Source organism: Ambystoma mexicanum, chromosome 11, assembly GCF_040938575.1.
Source record: "Ambystoma mexicanum isolate Mex_15411 chromosome 11, UKY_AmexF1_1, whole genome shotgun sequence".
Lineage (NCBI taxonomy): Eukaryota > Metazoa > Chordata > Amphibia > Caudata > Ambystomatidae > Ambystoma > Ambystoma mexicanum.
The window spans coordinates 1,189,493,487-1,189,517,314 of NC_090934.1; positions in this window are offsets into that span (position 1 = coordinate 1,189,493,487).

The window sequence follows — 23,828 nt, forward strand, 5'->3', positions numbered from 1 at the left end:
ATTGCAGATCAGATTTTATGTTGTCTACAGAGGTGGTGCGACAATCGTGCTTAGGGTTCGTTCCTCGGGAATGATGGCCACGGGATCCGGTGGTCATATAGGTGAAGATAAAATCGTATTCCGCAAAGAAGAGAGCCCAGCGGAGGTGACGTGGAGATTGCACTTTAGTGGTCTTTAAATACTGTAGATTGCAATGATCCGTGATGACGGTGACTGTGTGTCTAGCCCCGAGAAGGTAATGTCTCCATGCTTTGAATGCTGCTTTAATTGCTAGCAATTCTTTATCAGTGATTGCATAGTTTAGTTCAGGTGCAGAAAACTTACCAGACCAGAATGCCACAGGGTGCAATTGTCCTGTCTCGGGGCCTCGTTGTGATGGAACTGCTCCCATTGCTACGCTGGAGGCATCTGTTTTGACCACGTATGGTAGATCTTTTTGGGGATGACGTAAAACTGGTGCTGTGGTGAATGCTTGTTTTAGCTTCTGGAAGGCTTCTTCTTCCTCCGTAGACCAATGAAATTGCTTGTTCTTTCACAGCAAGGAGGTAATTGGGTGGACAATCTGGGAGAATCCGGGAATGAATCGACAATAAAAGTTGGTGAACCCGAGCACGCTCTGTACTCCCTTCTTGGATGTTGGTGAGGGCCAGTGGAGGATAGTGTCTTCCTTGCGTGTGTCCATGTGTACGCCCTGAAAGAAGCACTTCTCCAACTTGGCATATAATTGGTGTTGCCGAAGTTTATCTAGGACTGCCCGGACATGTTTGATGTGATCCTCCTTGGTGGCTGAGTAAATAAGATTGTCATCTATATAGACAAGCGTGTAAATGTCCAATAATTCACGGAGTACGTCATTCATAAAATATTGGAACACTGAAGGGGCATTACACAGCCCGAAGCGCATAACTTAGTATTCATAAAGGCCATACTTTGTTTGGAAGGCTGTCTTCCACTCGTCCCCTTTTTTGACTCTCACAAGATGGTAGGTCCCTCCCAAATCCAACTTAGTATAAATTTGAGCGTTCTTTACTTGATCCAAAAGTTCAGAGATAAGCAGCAACGGAAACCATTTTTTTTACCATAATCTGCTTAAGTGCCCTGTAGTCAATACATGTTCTTAAATTGTCCTTCATTTTAGGCACAAAAAAAGAGGGCCGAGGAGGCTGGGGACTTGGGCGGGCGGATGAAGCTGTTTGCCAAATAATAATTGACGTAGGTTTTAAGATGCTGGTTTTCCTGCTCTGTGAGAGCATAAATTCGACTGCAGGGAATTTGGGCTCCGGGTACAAGATCGATTTGGCAGTTGTACGGCCTATTTGGAGGTAGCATGTTTGCTTGTTCTTTCTGAAAGACATCCTGGTAATCCATGTATTCAGGTGGAAATGAACCGGTGAGACCCAGTACGGTTTCTTCCTTTGCTTTCGGATTGGTGGAGACTTTCAATGAGATTCTTTTGTCATAACAGGTATCGGCACATTATTGGGGTAAAGATCAGAACTCGTTCACACCAGTCGATCTTTGGGTTGTGGGTCTCCAGCCAGGGCATTCCCAATATCATCTGGAACTGAGGAGTGCCAATGAAGGTGATGCCCTGTTGAAGACCGTCCTGACACAGAAGCGTTACCTTCTCGGTATAATGCATCACTGGGCGGGATGATAGCTGAGATCCATCTACTGCTGTTACGTTCTCCGATTTTTGCTTCTGTTGAAGAGGAAGTCCTATTCGGGTAGCCAGATCTTAGTCCATGTAATTCCCCACAGCTCCACTGTCAATATATGCCTCTAAGGCATGTAATCTTGACGGTTGTTTGTGGTTTACCAAGCACACAGGGATGACTAGGTGTGAGGTCTGTAAAGGTTCCTTTGTATCGCTCGACAAGTGGACCCCTACGCTTGCCGGGTGTCGGAGTTTCGTGAGTCATGTTCTTCCCTTTCATTTTTGTCAGTTGCTCCTATGGTTTTCCTGGGTGGTTTCACAGGACATTCGCGGAGGAAGTGACCCGCTTTACCACAGTATAAACAGCGCTGTTGCAGTCTTCTTTTCTCCCGTTCCGCTTTGGTGAGTGGACTCCGCACCCCCCTGAGTTGTACTGGTTCTGATTGTTCATGTGGTTTGGTTTGATTCTCACGGGTATGCACGTAAACTGACCGCCCTTCTGCCTTTGTCCAATCTATTTTTCGATCCTGCAACCTGTGATCGAGCTGCACTGTCAGGTTGATGTAATCTGCACATTCTTCTGGGGTATTCACCACTTGGGATAACATGTCCTTAGGTTCCCCACGCAACCCTGAGTAAAAGAGCTTAGTTCTTTTTCCCTCTGCCCAGTTTGTCTGGGCTATGAGACTATTGAAGGGGGCGATGTAAGTTAGTAGATCTTGATTACCTTGTCTAAGTGACAGTAATTTGTTGTCCATGGCCTGTCCATGTGTATGCCGTGCAAACAGTTTCTCCATTTCGTGCTGAAATCCCCCTAAGTCCTGAAGCAAAGGGTCATCTTGATTTACCAGAGGTATTGACCAGTCCGCTGCACTGCCTCCCAAATATGAGAGTACAACGGCCACTCTAGCTTGATTGTTGGGGAATGCTCCAGGCGTGCATAGGAAATGTAATCGACATTGATTCATAAATATGGCGCATTTATTTGGGTCGACTGTGAAGCATTCAGGTGGGGCCAGGGGGACTGCCCCTGTAATAACCACCTGTACTCTCATTGATTGTGGAGGTGGAGCAGGTTGGGCTAACCCCGGCAATGGGACCTGGCCAGCTTGTGTCTGGAGCATCTGTCTCGCCAAGTCGTCAATTTGATCTTGGTTCACAATGAGATCCCTCCTTAGAGCGTTGGTTTCCTGCCTTGAAGCATGAACTTCAGCCCGTAACTCTCCCACTAATTGAGCCAAATGGTCTGTCTCAGAAGTATCCATAACACTCAGGCAGAGGTTCTTAGGAGGCTTCGCGTTCGGTTATGCTCACCTGATCCCTGCAGGGCACTTTGGGGCATGGTTGCAGCCCTCCCTGCGATGCGATCAGTCTTGTCTAGCTCTTCCCCTGCAATTTTGCTCTGGACTGTGGCAATTAGTAGCACTGGTCCTGTGTGGCTATATAAGGGAACGTGAGTATGCCAGTCTACGACCCTGACCCCTTTCTTCCAGACCCTTCCTCTCTAGGCATGATTTTCATGAGGATGCGCTGTTCCTGAAAGGCTCACCTGATGATTGTTAATGATGACCTCTCCGTCCTGCTGCTTCTAGCAGGGGCGCTTGTATGACTGAGGCTGAGTTCCTTCACTGGCCCCTCGTATGTGGTAGTCCAGTCCAGCTGCGACTTGTCCACTTCTCTCCAGGTAAGTATCATTCTGTTTCCTCTTTATCTCCTCTTGTCTGTTTGCTTTCAACTGGCAGTAATGTCTCTCTTTTGCTCTCTCCACGAATAGGTGATGCTGCAGACCCGGCAGTTGCTGCGGAGCACAAGACGGGAGCCGGAGAGATGGAGAATGGCTCCACAAAGGTCTGATAACTGGTAAGTAGTCTTTTAGGGAAGCGTGCTATGATTTACTGCGGCGCGACCTTCAGTCAAATTGTTGATGAATGTTCTATCCTTGTTTTTTAATTTCCTTCACAGGGTCCAGCTTTGGAGGTGAAGAGCGTGCTGAGCGGCGAAGTCAAAAACAGGATTGCTGGTTTCAGAGGACGCACACAAAGATGAGGTTGGTTTCCAAGGTATGAATATGCAGGTAAGGCTCTGGAATCCAAGAGGTAAGTCTGCTGACCCAGGCAGCGGTGAGCGTTACGTTGCACGCGAGAGCAAATTAACGCGAAGCACTGGCCTTGGAGATGGAGCAGCTTATATAGCTGAGCTCCTGTGGCCACGCCCACTAGTCCTGGTCTGCCTGCCATGCCCTGCCCCTCCTAATATCTGCACATGCAGCTCAACCCAAGGGAATGGGAAACACCCAAAATGTATGCAAGTGGGCCTGTAGTTAGCACGTGGAAAGAAAGCATTCTGGTTCATTAAATAAGTGTTCCTGTTTATATTTGTACATGAGCCTGGGGCCAAAGGCGCCAGGACTGAGTCCAGCCGGGCCCCCTTTGTTTGTACATCCCAAAGAGGCGAGAATGGGTTAAGTGCCCCATTGTCCCCATCACCTGGTGGTGTGGGGCCTGTGTCCTGGAGCCAGTGACCATGACAGCAGGAGACCAATGAGCAGGGACCCTCCTCTATATAAGTCCTTTATTCCAATCCCAACTCCTCTTTCTGTAGCTGTCTTGAACCAGACGTCCACTGCACAGACCAGATGATGAATTATGAGGACAAAATCCAGTGAAGCTCCTGGATCACGCACTCTCCACATCGTGTAACTGTGACCAATGTTCCTGCACAGAACATCTCAGCCCGAAGCTGTAAGAACAACAAACAACGAAGGGTGAGTCAATGTGAAGAACAACAAACCAAAAAAGGTTCTCTCTTGAAACAACTGTGTATAGGCGCGCCATAAATGCCATATCATATCATATCGTGGGTTGGTGGGTGTTATAATACTCACATCCTCGTCTTTAATAGAATCTAAACCCCCTTCTCATGCTAATGAGGGGGATTAGTCATTCTATGGCAAGACAGGAGGCTCCTATTATGCAAGTTCGAAGCCCTTGCATCACATTAACTACAACATGATCATACAATAGTGATAATACAATACAAGGAGAAGAAATGTTTAAAATGTTTCTATTTTGACTAATCAACTGATTGTAAAAAAATGTCTCTAGGCTAAATGTCTCTAGGCTAAGTCACCCCCAAGAACTATCCTAGAAGGCATAAGAGACTTAATTGCAAAGAACGAGGAAGATGTGGCAACTCCAGTATTCCTCACAATAACTAAATCCACCTGGTTAAAAAAGGCAAAAAAGGGACAATAGACAAAAGGTCTTTCTATAGGAATAGCAGCCAAAGGGCATTAGGAGCACTAAGCTCCTCTGTCTTCAACACAAAACCTTTAAAACACTTAATGTCATACCATCTTCTGGTAAACCTAGATAGTAAATGTACCTAGCTTAGGTGGAATTTAAATGCAAAAGACTTGAGGGCCTTGCTCATCCAGAAGTGTCTACCCCGAGTCCTGTCCTTAACTGCACAATTGTCTCCAGTCATATGTAACACCTGTATACCAGTAAACCTTTCTAAACCAAGAAAAGTATTACGTCATCTGGAGGCAGAAGCGGGATGGAAAAGTGGGGCCACACCTGAAATCCAGCAGATAGCTGCTAAATAACATCCTGACTAAGAAGAGCCCAAACAGGGGACACTGATGACAAAGAGATATTCTCGAAAATCCCAGGAAGAGTTAAATACGTCAAGCTGTAAGGACGGAGACCCTCAGACCTCCTAAGCTCTTGAAGAAGTCTCTGCTATCATGACAATAGAGAGATATTTACATAACCTTGACCCTTAAGAAACAAAACTTGGCAAAGAGAAAAAACGTATCTTATATCTAATCACTCCCATCATAGCGTTGCCTGAACTCCCCTGCTAGATGCGCCAGGTGCTTGGACATATCCCCTCCCCCATGGTTGATAAATCCCCTAGGGGAACATAAACTAACCAAAGGAGGACACACTAAATTCCATAGTCTTGGAAAGACTCTAGACTGCAAAGAAACTGATCACTAAACAGTTAATATGAAGTTGCTTACCAGAGGACTAACCTCCGTCTTAGTAAATCTTGACTATCTTGACACCCCAACACACTGTGCTGGCACTTTATTGCAGAACAATCTCCAGCAAGAACCAAAAGGTCTACCTGCCATGCAGGCGGCTAAGTGAATCCAGTCACTAACGAAGTGTCTCCCTGCCCTCGAGTAATCGCACTGACAGACACTTGCGGGGATTGCTAATGCTGAGCCGTTGAAACGCCCTGTGACAGAGAGGACGTAATAACCTGGATGGAAGATGAGCACCACTCCCAGACCCCTCCATCCCACTGAGGGATATTGTCACTTCCTATAGGAGGAGATAAACCTCCTCCACTTATCTAATGAAAAAATAAAACCTGCAACCCAGAAGTTGATCCTCTTATACCTCTTCAATATATATATATATATATATATTCTTGCCCTTATAACCGACCCCATGACCGTAGAAGAGGGCCCTGCTAACTCCACTGGACTGGAAACTAAAAACGTAACCAAAACAAGAAACAAGTATATCATCCGGACCCCTTATGACTGTGGTGAGCCTGCAATGGCTCCTTTTAACTTAGTGAAATACCAGGAAATTGGTGAAGAGGAAAGCAAACAGATGGGAGGCAAATGCCCAGTGCGAGTTCTGCACTGGTCACGAGCAAGAACTCCTGTTAAAGGAAAAAACGGAAACCATCAGGTGTTCCTCCCAGAGGTGTAACTTTATGATGCAAACCCCCCGAAAAGGGTGGTGGGGGGAAAGGGTGAGCAGGGAGGGGAAATGACCTTAGGGTAATTATCATGCCCAGTGATTGAAAAGGCTGTGAAGGACTATTGGGACCACCGTCCCTTCAACATTAAGGCCTGGACCTCTGTATGCATGCAAGGCTGACTGGTCTCTCCAGAGATCAGGGGAAAGGAAAAAGAAGCACATTGCACATAATAAAATAGTACTTATATAGTGCTACGAACCCTCAGGTATCTGAGCGCTGCTATTATTACTACCCACGATGTGTGGTGTGTGTGGTGTTCATTTTTTCGACCTCGGAAGGGTGAAAGGCTGATTTTGACCCTTCCAAAATTCGGAACTTGCGTCAGCAGGCTCTGCACAGATGTCAAAGCAAGCACTCTACGCTGCGCTAAAGGGAAAAAAAGAATGAAAATAAACAACTCCCTTGAGGGCAAAAAACCTGGGCTTGTACTCCTCGAGCAGAGGAGAAAATATATACACTGCTAGATGTATTAGCGGAAATAGGCAAAGCCTTGGGAGAAAAGGCTATAGGGCGGCCTCTAGATGGTTACCGTTTTGGTGATCTTTCCCCGTAACATTAGCAAGTGTTTACTAAACTCTGTAACCGGGTCAGAACCTGGGTTGTCCAACATTGTCTTGCATACAAGACTAAACAGTTGCCTTTGAGCTGACCTTGCCCCACAAAGATTTTAATATTGGCTTTGTTTAATGCCATCCTGGGACAAAGACTGAGGGAAGCAGGTCGATCTTAAAGGATGGAGAAATTGATGTTGCCGAGCAGGCAAACCCCATCTGTACATCAAGCGCAGTCCTTGCACGTCAATAGGGACATTACTAGCTAGTTCCCTCTTCTGCCAGCCTAGAGAAACTGGGTAATCAAACTCAACACACTGTTACCACCCTTCCAATCCTCATTTAACCCTTTCTTGGTGTCTTCCCTTTCCTGAGCAAAGAAAGGATATAAGGACTGTTTGATCCAAGGAGGAAAGAGGGGGGAGGTAGGGGTCTAATATTTTTTCGTGTCTTATTAGGGCGAGTATAACCTCCAAATATCTGTAACAGAAACAGGAACAGGTTCTAAGGGAGCAATAACGGAAAAAATGAATGAATACACTGAGCAAGTGCACCTCAACTGCTCACCCTAGCAGGCTGTGGTAACCAGCAGTACACGAGGGAGTAACCTCGTAGTAGAACTCAGGCAAAGCCTGAAACCCAGCAGGTTATGACACACCTAAAGTAAAGGCACATCACCTATGCCATGAGCAGCGCTTAACATAAAACTGCAGACTGGCAGCGCATCAGACTCTTGAACAGGCGGGTCCCCATATATAAACTGAAATATCAATTTAAAATAGCAAATTAAAAATATCCACTTTTTAAAGAAGATTATATATATATATATATATATATATCGAAATGGAAAGAGGAAATGGCAAACCGCACTCCCGCGGGACAGGCGTTAATAGCACTCTCCAAAGATCCGGACATAGCATACAAAACATACAAAACATACCAAGACACCGTATGAAAAATATAGGTGTCTTTAATGTTTAACAAATAAAAAAATGCACTGTAAAGAATAATGCACAACACACGAGCAGCAACATAGAGATGGACAAATGCAGGACGCTGTGGTACACAGCCTGCAAACAATTATTTTCGCGCTAACTAAGCTCTTGATCACGTGAGGGGAGGAAAGGTTAGTCAGTATAAATACACATGAAAACAACAGTCCTTTGACTATGTCTGGGACATCAATGGGTTATGGCTATATGAAGAAACAAGGGCGCCCATGTTGGAAGGGGGTCAAAATGCATGGAGGCAAGTAATGCATATGGAACAAACCCTTATGAAATGGAAGAAGGGGGAAGATAGCGCTGCAGGCTAAATGCACAGTGCATAAATAGTCTGTATACATGTTGAAATATAGCATCAAATTATGAAAAACAAATCACTTTACAATATAAAAAATGCAATCCCAACATCAGACCAGATTAACAAGGGGATTTGAAGATGTAAATACATAATCAATAGATCAAGTGAATTTGACATTGAAGATTGCAAATTATTCATCAATTACAATGTACATGCACATAAAACAGCCCAATATCCCATATTAACAATTCATTAGTATAAAAATTACAGTCATCCAGTATTACAACCATCAAAGCAAGGTTAAAAAAATGTAACCAGGCCATAATATGCATAATAAAGCCACAAAAGTAATAATAAAAACTAATCATATATACCAATTAGGTATACTGTGCCCATTAATCGAACGTGGAAAAACCAGCTGAAATGTCCATCGTAATAGTAAATAAAATAGAACATTATGTGTTCAAAAAGGTGCAAGTGAAATTTCCTGACTAAAGTGCATATATAGCAGCAAGGCAACAATGTGCCTGTCCAGCCTCATGATAATGAGGCTGTATTAAAGTGCAAATGCATCAGCAGCAAAAAACATTCCCAAAGATCCAATTTCCTAGCTAAAGTGCATAGATAGCAGCAAGACAACAGTGTGTCTATCCAGCCTCATAATAATGAGGCTGTATTAAAGTGCAAATGCATCAGCAGCAAAAAACATTCCCAAAGATCCAATTTCCTAGCTAAAGTGCATAGATAGCAGCAAGACAACAGTGTGTCTATCCAGCCTCATAATAATGAGGCTGTATTAAAGTGCAAATGCATCAGCAGCAAAAAACATTCCCAAAGATCCAATTTCCTAGCTAAAGTGCATAGATAGCAGCAAGACAACAGTGTGTCTATCCAGCCTCATAATAATGAGGCTGTATTAAAGTGCAAATGCATCAGCAGCAAAAAACATTCCCAAAGATCCAATTTCCTAGCTAAAGTGCATATAAAGCAGCAAGGCAACAGTGTGTCAATCCAGCCTCATAATAATGAGGCTCTATTAAAGTGCAAATGCATCAGCAGCAAAAAACATTCCCGTAATAAAGATAGATCATGGAATAAAACCACTATTCAGAGCACAGTGGGCAGAAACCCAAAAGAGCAAGAATCACAGACATATAGAGGACTGCGTATAAACCTCAAAGTGATGTGAACATGACATGACATAAAGTGTACCACTCCCAGTACATTGCAAAAAATACAGCTGAAACATAAGTCAAGGAAAATATGGAAAGGGATGAAAAATAAGATAATCAACCCAGAACTGAGGAAGCCACACAGGGGCACAACATTAAAGTCCAAATGGACAAACAAATGAAGAAACAAGAACCCAAAAAGAAAGCAATACCAAGGTGGGAACGGAATTTCACAAATAAATATGAAAAACAACAGATCATCAAGTGCCCAAGTAAGTATACAGCTCCTCATCTACACTGTGACCCTTGGGATACTTGGTATCAAAATCCAGAATAAATCTAGTTTCCAGTTGTCTCAATTTCAGAACACGATCACCTCCCCTAGGGTGAGGAGGTACATAAGCCACTGCACAAAAAGTTAACATTTTCAAATGATTGCCATGTTGAGATTTAAAATGCTTGGCCATTGGGTATGCCGGGTCAGAGTTCTTAATGGCTCCTAGATGTTGCAAAATTCTGAGTTTCAGTTTACATGTCGGACTCCAGACATACCATCTCGAACAAGGGCAGGAAAGCACATACACGACAAAAGTAGTGTCACAATTGATAGAAAATTTTATCTTTTGCTGAGTTTTCGTGACTGGATGTACAAATGTTTTCTGTACGGTGGCATGGGCACAAGCTTTACATTTCATGCACTTGGTAAATCCCATTGAAGAAGCGGGGAGGCAGGTAGTGGAAAGCTGATTCTTACCACCTGGAAATAGAAAACTGGACACAAGTTTATCTCTCAGGGAGGGCACACGTTTGTATGTCATGGTCAGACGATTGGCCAAAATAGGCCTGAGATCATTATCTGAAGTAAGAACATGCCAATGTTTTTCAATGATTTTCCGTGTGTTATTGGAGGCGGTATCAAATGAGATAATGAGTCTAGGGTCATCGTTGGTAACAATTTTAGAATTGGTGTCATACAGTAATTTGTCTCTGGACATACCACGTGCTCGGAGATAAGCCATTTCAATAGTTCTCTTATCGTACCCTTGTTTCAAAAAATCCCTGGCTGTCAATGCACAGTGATGGTCAAACCAGGCAATGTTCGTACAGTTACGGCGATACCGGATGAATTCACTGTAGGGAATGTATTTTTTGCATGATACAGGATGACAACTGTTGGCATGGAGAGGTAGACCAGTATTTGTGGGTTTCTTATGAAGTGCAGTGTGAATACCTGAGTTATCCATCATCACGATGACCTCCAAATAGACAATCTCAGACCGACTATGGCATTCAGTAAAGGAAAGATTGGCAAGATTACTATTTATGCTTTTGACAAACAACAACCAATCACTTTCCAAACCCTTCCAAATAATAAAAAAACACCATCAATATACCGCCACCAGGAAACTATTGTAAAAGAGGATAGTAATAAGTCAGACAGAAAGGTAGCCTCCCACCACCCCATCGTGAGATTAGCATAAAATGGTGCAAAGGTACTTCCCATCGGATTCCCCCTCACTTGTCAAAAAAAAGACCCCTCAAAAAGAAAAACATTATTATGTAGGCAGAATGAAAGCATATCCAAAATCATAGAACTGTGTCCAAGATAATTTAAAGAGCGAGTGTCCAAATCATATTTTCATGCATTGATACCAACAGTATGACTAATAGACGTGTATAAAGAAACTACATTTAATGTGGCCAAAAGCAGACCTTCCTCCCAAGGTGCATAAGTAACAAGTTGTAAAAAATCCTTTGTATCCCTCAGGTAGGATGGTAACACTGATACAAATGGAAAAAGTGTTTCATCAATAAATTGGACCAGATGTTCCAATAGTATGTGAACACTGGACATGGCTGGAAGCAAACCCAGATTCTCTTGCATGGTAAACTTGCAACTTTACTATTGAGCTATCCTGCTTTTGGGCTGAAGCAGAAGCTTTCAATACACTTCGAAACAATTGGGTCCCATGGGCGTCGGGCTAAAGTCAAAACATATATATATATAACATAATATAAATAAATATAATAGGAAAAACATGGATGAAAATTGTAATTGTTTTTCACAACACGTTCATAATTTTGAAATTGGAGGATTGGCTCGAACCCCCAACCTTTAAGGCACAAGCCACAACACTTACTGGCTGTGCCACAGAATTCGAATCATAGAGTCCCTTGTGCGCCGGGTCTGAAGTGGAGGCTTCCATCAGACCGGCGCGCAATGGGACATAGAGGGCGGCAACGCACATACTGAAAAAGAAAACATTACAGCGCTCGCGTGCGGGACATGGAGGGTGGGAACAGGCAAACTGAAAAGAGAAGAAGAAGCATTAAAGCGTTCTCGTGCGCCGGGTCTGAATAGAAGTTTCTAACAGACTGGTGCGCATCAGGACATGGAGGGTGTCAACGCCCAAACTGAAAAGAAGGAGGAGTATTAGAGTGCTCGCGCGCGCCGGGTCTGAGCAGAAGTTTCTGACAGACTGGTGCGCATCGGGACATAGAGGGCGCAACGAAGTGAAAAGAAGGATTACAGTGGCCCGTGTGCTGTAGATACGCTCAACATAAGTGTTAAATGAAAGAGGGGCACGCAACCTAAATTCATTTAAAAAACATCCATAGTTATTTAAAACTTTCTTAATACCCAGCGCCTACATTGTACACAACAACCCCTTAATAACTTAATAAAAAGTAACAGCCGCATGTGGCCTCCCATACACAAAGATACCAAAGAAGCAACACATCAACACATTATTCTTACAAAAAAAATTACTAAAATATACCAAATACATTAACACAATTTAAGACCAATATACTATCAAGGCCTGCTACTGACTAACATGCAAGGCACAACTAAATTAGGAGTGACTTAGCTGTGGTGTCAGCAGCAAAGAAAGAGGAGTTGGAATTGGAATAAAGAACCTATATAGAGGAGGGTCCCTGCTCATTGGTCTCCTGCAGGGCATGACATGTCCTCCATGATGGATTGGGGAGTCTCGCTTACATTGACATTGAACTCGATTTAGTTCTGTTTTTGAAACTTTTTTTTTTTAGAAGTTTTTTCTTTGCTGATTGTATGCACAATAGGAGCCTCCTGTCTTGCCATAGAATCTGGACCACCAGCCAGCTCCGTGAGTGGCCTTCTGAGCCGAGAGCACACGAACATCCTGTGCGGACTGCCATTCGAGCCCCAAGGCTCTGCTCCAATGAATATCGCATTCAGAGCCATGCACCACACCTGCATTGCCTGCTACCTTTGGGGGGACAGAAAGTACTTATGTTTTACTGTAAAATATGTTTTTATGATTCCAAGATATACACAGCACCGATTTTACTTAAACAGTGCTTCCCAATGGCAGCCTCCAAAGTGCCAGGGGCTGCCTCCTAACGATGTGCTCTGTAGAGTGCTGAAGGAAGAAAAATGCTCACGTTGAACAAGACTTTTCCTGAAACAAAACACAGGGCTTACCTTCCAGTCCTCTCCAACTCCTGTGATCCCTCGTTTTCCAATTTGCAGCTTGCGAGGCCTCTGGGCTGTCATGAATAGGGATCACACAGGTGCTGGAGAGGACCTTTGCAAGGCAGGCTATGTGTTTTATTTTCATGAAAAGATGCTCAAATTTGAACATGACCTTTTTGTTTTACTTTTGACTCCATTCACATTAAGTGATCGGCGGCCGCAAGCCAGACGGACAGGCTTGTTGCTTTGCAATATTCCCCTCCCCCAAGCAGACCAGTGTAACTATTTTACTCAGCTCCAGCACGTGCCTCTACCTTGCTCTTGCAGTGCAGCACACTTTGCAAAAATATACAGCAGCATGTGCAAGTGCCAGGGGTATAGCTAGGGCTGCTCTGCTCCGGCTGGGAAAAGGCTGGTGCATAGTCTCATTGTCCCAGAGTACTCGGGGCTGTCGGACACGACTGCCGAGCAGCCAGTGCCCAGTAATTCTAGCGTGCATCCTGACTGCAGCTTTAGTGTGGTAACAGCAGCAGACCCAGAGGAGTTCTTACTCTCGGCACACCAAACAAACTGGACTGGTGTGACTGGTACTGGACTTGCACACAGCAGGTATGGAGAGCATGGGGTGGGAAGAGGCTGTGCTAAACGATAAACGATTCTTCTGGAGTTTGACACTAAACCTAACAGTGTGACTAGTCTGTCCGTTGAGTACCGTTTGCCTGGTATGGTACTTCTGTATTTTCCTTGCAAAGTGCACTTGTACAGCCAGCTAAGGAAACGTTTTGTGTAGAATACATCAAAGGACTGACATTTGCAACTGGCAAATTTCACCACTGCTTGTGTTAGGTGAGGTCACAGCATAGCTTGAAGCAGGTGTTAATTATATTTCATTGCAATTCAGAGGCCCATAGTGGGAGTAAATGTAAAGATTAGAATGCCTGAATCATTACTAGACATTCACCACAGAGGAACGTGCCACCCTGAGAAACAGTTTATTTCAGAAAATAATTTCAAAATTCAGCACTCCACTACAAATGCAATACATATTTCTGGCTACAGGGTAAGCTCTTAATGAAGGGGATTGATGGGGGCAGTGGTTCTCCCTGCCAGGCCATTTTAGTTTACCAATTTTAAAGGGGGGGGATCTTACTGTGCTTAAGCATGCTCACAAGATTTAAAATGTGCACAATCGGCACTAAGTACATGGGCAACCTCACATTGGTAATAACATATTAAACAATTTCCAATTTTGGCGGTACATACCAAGTAATCAGTGTGCACTGTCAATGTTGTTGGAGAGAAAATACCACTGAATGAACTGCATGTAGTGCAGTGATTTTGGACAGTTTCAGGGATCCAAAAGGAGTTCTTTGAGTGTTCAGATTGACGACAAATTTAAACTAGGAAGCTAAAAGGTAGCACAGCAGGTTGAGTAACTGTTGCTGAGATGTTATATGTTCAGTTCGACCTGGAGATTCTTGGGCATTTGGTTGTGAGTGCGCTGCTGTCCCTATTTTGCCAACCTCTGAAGCCTGAAGGTAGATTCACGCAGGCTTGACATGCAGCAACTTTGCCCCAGACCTGCAGATGAACTTAACTGGTCTGCTGTTAAATCTCTGTTACCAGTTTAATGGTATGCACCACAGAATAATTGCTCATTTTACTATAGCTGATATGATAGCTCAGTGGGTTGAGTGCTTGCTGCTGCGATGTGGGTGTGATCTGCAGGTTGCAGGTTCAAATCCCAGCTAGGCCATTTCAGCCTTTTATTCTTCTGAGGTGAATAAATGAGTACCAACACAGGTTGGGTGATAGTGTGTGCATATTTGTTCTATAAAAAAGAGCTTAAGTGTAAGTGCTATACAATAACATTATCATTTGGCCTTGGACGTCTGCTTGCATTCACAGTAATTTGACAATATGATCTATACGCACAGATATTAATGATTCATATGGTAGCCATTATTGTATGAAATGTTTATCAAATGAGTGATCTCATAACCCTATTTTTCATAGTGTACTTAGGAACAATGCAATTTGATGCCACTTCCTGTTTTGTCAAGGGATGAAAGGTCGTGTTTCATCGCTTCCCGGGATGTCACTTTCGGTGATGGCATCAGAGGTCAAGGGTCGCAAGGCGAGGGGTGGGCCACTTTTTCTTGGGTGTCCGGGCCTATTTTTTGTCACGGTCCGACCCTCTCCCTAAGCCTGAGTTAAGTACTAGAGACACATACATGCATGTTTGTTATATCAGCACGCTGTGAGGGTATCAGTGTACACACGTTTGCTCACGAGTACAGCATGACTTTCAGGGCAAGCTGTGTAACTAGCAGTGAGGTTAAACAATCTCCCTGAGCACCATTGAAATGAATACGGTGCGGGGAGCATTTCAGACCATTTAAAGACAGTGCTAGTTAGCTCACCCAGTATTGGAATAACAAATGTATGGGAGCCATCATTTTGCTCAATGTCTCATGCCATCTGTTTTTGTCTTTGCCATATTTATGTTTCCATGTCATGACTTATGTGTTTCATTAAGACTTCATGTAACATCATGCTCATTTCATCAAGTTTTATAAAGTGACCATTGAGTATGAGTGCGCAGGAAACTGAGGGTAAAGTGTTCATACACAGGTAGAAGGACAGGAGCTTGATCAGCACAGTAGTCAGGAACTGTGAATAGCTCAGGCATCAAGCAAGACGTGTCTGAGTGGTGTCAGGGAGGATGTTATGTTAGGTATATTGTATGTTTTCCCTAAACTCCCTGTGCCTATCCCTCTTTCCTGTGTTCCTCTAGCCCCCTACCCATCCACAACCTCTCCCTAACCCTCTTCCCCCCATTGGCTGACCTGTGGTAAACTGTTCTTCCTGAAATCTGGGACTGTGCCAACCAAGGTGGGAGGGTCTTACCCCCTTTGGCTTCCATGAGTTAGGGAGGGGGCGTGGTTGCTTCCTACCCCCACCCGAAATTGACAGAATAATCAGCCCCCTAATGGGATGATGAGCCACCCAAGCCAAATGGAGTCCACTCCCTTAGCAGAGGTATTAAAGGCATTGCAGGATTTACAGGTGGATCTTGCTATTTCGAGGCGGGAGACGCAAGATTTAAAGGCACAGGTTAATGGGTTAGCAGCTCAGAATGTACCATTGCTGGGAGGATCAACCTCTACGACAAGCAGACCGACCACAGTGGTAGTAAACTAATCCTTGAATGTGCCACTCGCGGCACCAGAACGTTTCTCCGGAGATCCGAGGACGTATTTAACATTCCTTACCCAATGCCAACTCCATTTTCTGTGTAAACGCTTGGCCTTGGATAATACTCCGGCCAGAACAGTGTTTGTCATCTCGTATTTATCGGGGGATGCAGCGGCATGGGCTATCTCATCGGTTCAGAAGGATGATACACTCTTGTATAACTGGGATCTGTTTATGACCGAGTTTGGGCGGTTGTTTGATCGAAAAAATGTCTCACTGGGTCAGGATAAAGAATTATTGGCACTAAGACAGGGGACACGAGATTTGGTGACCTACACAACAGTTCAACAGGCTCATTGTCGAGACTGATTGGCCGGAGGGCAAACAAACTGTAATTTTCTACCAGAGATGAAAGGAGGAATAAAAGGATGCTATAGCGCAAGTGGAGCCTCATCCCACCACTCGTACAGCTTTGATTGACTTTGCATTACAACTTGACCTCCGAATCAGTGAACGAAAAGGAGAGAAAAAGAGACCAGAGATTCCCCTTGTACAGTTGGATAAGAGTAGGGAGGGGAGTTCACGAAAGAGAGAGTGAACCCATGCAGATAGGTAGCATTCAGGTCCCCTTACTGTAGACGAGAAGGAGAAGAGACAGAAAGATCATCTCTGTGTGTATTGTGGTAAAGGAGGGCATTTTATTTACAACTGTCCTAATGCAGCATAACAAAGAAGGGGGCTTAGGCAATGGCCGGAGGCAGGAAAAGAGCAGGCTCGTCAATCGGGGGAACTGAATTGACGAGTCAAAAAAGGGAAGGGTTCCCAAAGTGCATTGCTAACACGGTCCAGATTAAGACACCTCATCTGTATATACTGGTAACTCTACAACAAGGGTGACTGTTTCGGCTAAGATTGATTCCGGGGCTACTGGTAACTTTGTGGATGTCCTGTTAGCCACACAAAGCAAGGAGGTCACCGAACCTCGAACAGTGGATGGTTCCATGTTGACTTCAGGTCCAATTACAACTCTAACTCAGCCAATACAAATGATATGCTTGCCAGGGCATGAGGAGGTAGCATGGGTTATAATTGGAAATCATGAACCTGGAGCTGAAAGTAGCACCTGGGTGTCAGGAATTCTACTCTGACCAGAAGCTATTAAATCAAAGCTTCATTCATATGTTCCCAGAAGATTGTGCAAAGGCAATCGGACACTAAAGCAGTACTTTTCTTGGGAAGCTATTCAGCATTGGAAACTTATTCCACATAGGAAACTTGCCACTTGCTGGCTGCACTACCACTTTTTTTCTTGTTATTATTAATTTATTTTTCAGTATGTATTCCTGTTCTCCTTTTGCTCTGCACTTTCCACTCCCCCCCCTCCTTGCACTTTTCCCCCTCCCCGTCTCCCATGCAGTTGCATGCTCTCAATGTCACTGGGCCTAGTAAGATCGTTGTTTTGTTCTCCCCTGTTTCCCCTTCGCTTGCCTTGTCGCGCTCTGAAACACTTGTGTATGAGCGCGATACAAATAAAATATCAATATCAATAGAACAGTTAGTTGAGAAAACCTAAGCAGGCATAGCCGTTTCTGAAACCAGCTTGGGGACCCAATGTGATCGGAGATAATGTTTGCAATGTCAATGTAACCCATGAACCTTTGAAACGTCCTCTGATATTAAAATATTCACCGGGCTTGAACTTTTCATTCAAAAGCATTGGACTGAATGTATATTTTGAAGAAATGCGTGTCAATTTATTGGGCTAAAAATGTGTAAAATGCTTGGGTGACGGTTTTTATGAGGGCCATGTTATGACCTCAACACATCACTGCTGCAAACGATTGTTGCCATTTATAATACCTGGTGCATAAAATGTGTTAGTTGAGAAAAGTATTACCAGGCCTGGTGGGTCACTTAAAACACTTAAAGACAAAATAAGTACAGAGTTGGGCTATGTCTGAATAGGACTCTTTTGTAACTAATCTGAAACCTAGCTTCTCGTCATGACCTAGAAGGCGAGGGCCTCCTTTGATTCAGATTACACGTGAATCGTTTATGCATGACTTTTCACAGGTTCAGATTTTAGAAAAATATGTGGCTTTTCACAATCAAAATGTGGGGCCTAGAGAGAGATTGTTGTGTGCCTTTAATAAAAAGATGCTCATTGAAATACCCAATTCACCTCAGGGACGGTGAGAAAAAATAAAAAAATATTGAGTCCTAAACGGACATTATACTGGATACTAGAGTCCATGTATTCTTGTTACAACTCAACCTCAGGTGGACATTTATAAAAGACTGATTAGATCAGGGTAGAACTGAGTAGAACTGGGCACATGCCTCCAAGTGTTTCCCTGTTTTCTGGATATTTATGTCCTGTTTCAGTTCCTTTTAGGAGGAGGCTGTTCAGGTCCTGCTGAAGCCAATTCACCTTGTACCACATGCGGTTCTCTGATGTACTGAAGAGAAGAGAGCTTGTTAGGTTATGAATATTTATAAAGCGCACGTACGCCCCAAGGCACCACGGCACTAACTGGCAAGGGGACTCGTAAAGGTCGAGAAGTTGAACAGGAAGGTTTTCAAGGAGCGCCGGGAAGAGAGGTGATCGGGAATAGCCCGCAGGGATTGAGGGAGAGAATTCCAGTCCTTGGCTGCAGCAACTGAGAAGGCGCGCCGCCCATACGGGAGGGTCAGACCCGGGGGCTTGAACCATAAGAGCAGACTGAGAACAAAGCAAACCTGGGGCAACGTAGAGTGGAAACTTAACCTGAAGGTATTCCACGCCCAGTTTATAAAAGGCGCCATGCACAATGCAAAGAGATTTGAAAAGCTTTGTTGAGCTTAGTGTTCATTTAGGTCTGACACTACTATCACTACTCTCATCCCTCACTGTATTATTATAGATTTTGACTCATCATTAATTGGAATAATTACAAACTGAATTTCACATAGTGGGGAAAGGCGAAGGAAAAAAAACATACCCTAGCCGTCTAATACTGTTATTGGGAGCTGTAAAACCTTGGACAGTTAGTTAGCCAAAATAAAAGTACTCGTGTCGTGTAAAAGTATAAAAGTTGAAGTTGGACCTCCTGAAATTCATAAACACATGATCTCTGTTATATTGAGATAATTGCAAGGGGTCCAACAGCCCACTTACCTCCCTTTCGGAAATGAACATTTTGATTTGCTTATAATATGCATATTTCTGAAGAACATATACTAAGTTGCTGGGACAGCTGCTAATTTACATACATGCCAGGACGCTTCTCTTTCTACTTGATGCGGTCTTTCGTCATCCTTTATAAATCTCGCACCACAAGTCCAAGAATGCCAAGAAACCCGATCCGGACAGGAAGAGCATCTCCCAAAGGACATGGCGCGCTCCACTTAGTTTAGTGCATGCACTGACATTGGAAGCCAGTATATTGTCTTCCTGTATGGCTTAGGTGCTTGACTTAAGGCACCATTCCTGCACATATGTGTTTTATGGGCTGGGACCGTATTCCCGGAGGCACATTTTACAGATTATTCTCTTTATTGCCTAACTGAGCTTTTTATTTACATAAGAGTTACCCATTATATTTCCCCTTACAGGGGAAGCATGTTTGCAATGCACCCACGTAAGCGTTTCCTCTGGTTTATGAAAATGAAGCACCCATAGCAGAGAGCAGGACTCTTAGGTGCAAATGAGCATCTTTGCCATGTTTTGCAGCAGCCGCAGTCCATCAGACTTAGTAGTGGTAAGATGTGAACTGCATTTGTAGGGGATATGGGAGCATGTGAAGGGTAAAGCAGCAGAGTGAGATGTTAAAACCAGGGCCTTCCACCATGCACAGATGTCATCACGTCCCATGGCATTCAGGAAATGCTCTTTGAGTCTTGCTTTTTTTTCTTTGCATTCTGGCATTTGAAGTCCCGTATTTACAAAGGTTAAATTAGAACTCCAAGTCCCACAATGCAAAGAACCAGACGGGGTGGGCACCTCCCGAATGACTTGAAGCATGCTCAGTATGAATACACTTACCAGACCCAGCGGGTATGGTAAGTGTATGTATGACACAATGCATTGATTTTAGGAAACCCCTATGTTTGTCCAGCACAAATGTGGATATAATATTTTGTGTCTAAATTGGAATAACCTGTTTCAGCCGGTGGTTTAGCCGCATTCTGAAATAAAAATGTAGATCAATGAAAACCCGACGGGCAGTTTTTAAATCGTTGATGTCAATGTAGACGAGTGTGGTGGAAGATTCAGTGCAGACCCTGCTGTGCACTTACCAGGCCTTCTTGGACGAACTGTGCCCACCCTGTCGCCACCTGCTGGTAAGCCTCGAATGGCAGGCGAGAGTCATGGTGGTTAGCACCAGCAACTGTGACACTCCAGTGCCTGGGGTGCAGTGAGCAGCACAGTGATGGACAGGCAGCCGATAGAGGGAGGAGTATGGCCACTGGCATCGGAAGACCCCAGAGGGAAGTTGTGTGCTCTCCTTGCGATCAGTACTAAAGCATCGCAGATGCCCATCTGCCTCCTTAGCCTGCCCCAGGAGGCCTGCAACAACAATATGCCTGCTGCCTAGGGGGCGCATGTTCAGCAAGTTCTTGGGCATTCCGCTGGCACAGCATATTATCTGCTCTCCGATTTGTAAATCTTGATAAAAAAATCCTCTGCTGCCATCTAGTGGTCAAAATAGGATATGGCATCACATCTAATGGAGTCACGGTAGGCGCCAATGGCAGCGCCTGCATAGAAATTGAAGTGACTTACCAGGCGCCCAGTCATAAAACCCAGAAGCTAATTAGCGCCCAGCAATTTTGAACCCTGAGGTAGTAGCATGTGACTTAATTGCTGCACCTCAGTTTGGAGTGATTTCAGGGACGCCATGATTATAACCCCACCATAGACTGGGTAGAACGCACATTGTCACTTAATGCCTCACAATGTGCAGAACATGTACAAGAGTTGGCAGGGCCAGCAGCATTTTTGATAGAGTGTGCAACATGCCCCAGAAGCATTGGGGGTGGAAACAATGCTTCCTGAGGCCGCACCATAGACCATACCACCGTTTGATTGACTTGGACGATAATAGGAAGCTACTCTGCAGTCTCATTTATTTATTAACGCAGCAAGAGAATCAACATTTATGTAAATATATCGACGAGATGCTAGCTTGGGGGTTCATAAGGGTGTCCAAATCCCCAGTGTCCTCTCCATTGTTCTTTGTTTACAAGAAAGAGGGTACTTTGACGACCTGTATTGACTACAAAACATTGAACAAAGCAACCATTAAAAACAGGTTTCCTTTGCCACTGATTTCTGTCTTGTTAGACCACGTCAAAACAGCAGTGGTTTATACCAAGCTAGACTTAAGACGGACCTATCATTTGATCAGAGTTAAGGCCAGGTACGAATGGAAGACAGCACTTTGGACCAAATTTGGTCTGTATGAATACCTGGTGATGCTGTTTGGCCTATGTAATGTTCCAGCTGTATTTCAACACTTTATGCAATGATCTTAGCTACTACATAGACATTTTTGTAATTGATTACACTCATGATATTCTGATGTATTCAGAATCTAAGGAACAACATGTGCAACATGTACAAGAAGTTTTACGATGTCTCCAGGAACATCGGCTATACGCCAAACTGGAGAAATGTGTCTTTCACACTTCCAGGGTACAGTTTCTAGGGTTTATAATCACACCTAAGGGTATAGAGATGGATCAGAAGAAAGTACAGGCAGTTACCCATTGGCTATCCCCACAGAGTTTGAAAGACGTACAATCCTTCTTGGATCTTGCCAATTTTGATCAGCGATTTATTGCATATTTTTGGCAGATTGTTACCCCAGTCACTTGAATACTCAAGAAAGCAGGTCAATTTAAGTGGGACGAGGAGGCAGAAAGGGCCTTTCAGGAGTTGAAGGGGCTTTTACCAAGGCACCTATTCTGCAGCATCCAAGTGAGGAACACACTTTTCAGGTAGAGACAAATACCTCAATTCTCGCAGTAGGGGTGGTTATGTCACAAAAGGGTCAGATAGGAGTTTTGCACCCAGTAGCATTCTTTTCTCCCAAATTAACGAGCTGCGAGCAGAATTACTCCATTACCAACAAGGAGCTATTGGCCATCAGGGCAGCCTTTCAAGAATGGAGACACTATCTTATGGGTGCACACCACAAAGTAATAGTGTTAACTGACCATAAGAACCTACAGTATTTAAGAACAACCAAGACTCTGAGTCCCACGGAATTGAGGTGGGAACAATACTTTGGAGAGTTTGATTTCACCATTACCTATCGTCCAGTGAGAAGGAATGGTGCGGCAGATGCTCTAACGAGGCAACATGCTTCAGAGTCTGTCGTACAGGAATCACAACCAATCATACGGGGTCACAGGGTAGTGGGAGCAACCACCTAGTAGCTAATGGAAGACATAAGGAAGAGTATATCCAAAGAAAAATTATTGACATGGAAATCTGCAGGCCCACTTAGAACGGTGCATGATGGGTTGCCCTATTATGCCAATAAATAATTTCTTCCAACTTAACAATTGAGGGAGAAAGCGATAAGGTGGTGCCGCAGGCCACCATTGGTAGTACATGTGGAGGAACGGAAGACCCGACAATTGTTGGGAAGATATTTTTGGTGGCCTGGAGTACAAAAACAAGTACATGCTTATATACAGCAATGATACATGCATGAGAAACAAGAGTAATCACACGAGAAAAAAGGGGGTTGTTGCATCCATTGCCACGCCGGAGGGTCCATGGTCCCATATATCTATGGATTTTGTTACAGAGTTACCAGAGGATAACTAATAGATACCATCATGATTGTAGTTGATTATTTCTCTAAACAGGCCCATTTTGTCCCATGTGTTGGCATTCCAAATGCGGGACAGCTCGCTGAAATATTCCTTCAGCACATTGTATTTACATGGGTTACCATGCACCATTGTTTCTAACCGGGGGTCGCAGTTCACATCCCGGTTTTGGGGTGCTTTTTGTGGATTGCTAGGAATTAACTGTGTGCTATCTACCAGTTATCACCCGCGGATGGATGGTCAAATGGAACGAGTGGACCAAACCATGGAGCAATACCCTCGCAGTCTCTTGGCTGATGGTATGGATTCATGGGTGAGAGCTCTTTGTCTAGCGGAGTACATGTATAACAACACAGAACACACATCACTGGGTATGTCACCAAACATGTTTGTATGGCCAAAAGCAAAATATGCTCCCAGAACATATTCCAATGTTAGTCTAGTTGCCAGTCCTTACAGAGTGGAAACAGATGATTGAAGACATCAGGCAAAAGGCCTGTCAAAACTAAGAAAGGGCTAAAGAGTCCTGCAAGAGCTATGCAAACAAACAGCGACAGGCAGTCCCCAAATATAAGGAGGGGTGACAAGGTGTGGTTGCTGAAGCAGCTGTAAGGGAGACATGGTATCAAGAATAGACTGACACAAGTGATCACAGTTCAAGGGTGTTTATGAAACTCTAGGTAGGAAATACGCTGAATCTAAACCTAAATCTAAGATAGGAGCAAGCTACGAATCATCAAATAATAAAGCAGCCCGTGTGACGTCTTGTCAAATAAAAAGAGCCTATTCTATGAAAAACCTACTGCCAATCCTTACGCTAAATACAAAAAGAGTGTGGGATAGGGTTTCACAAGAAAGAAAAAAGTGTTCACAAATGATAA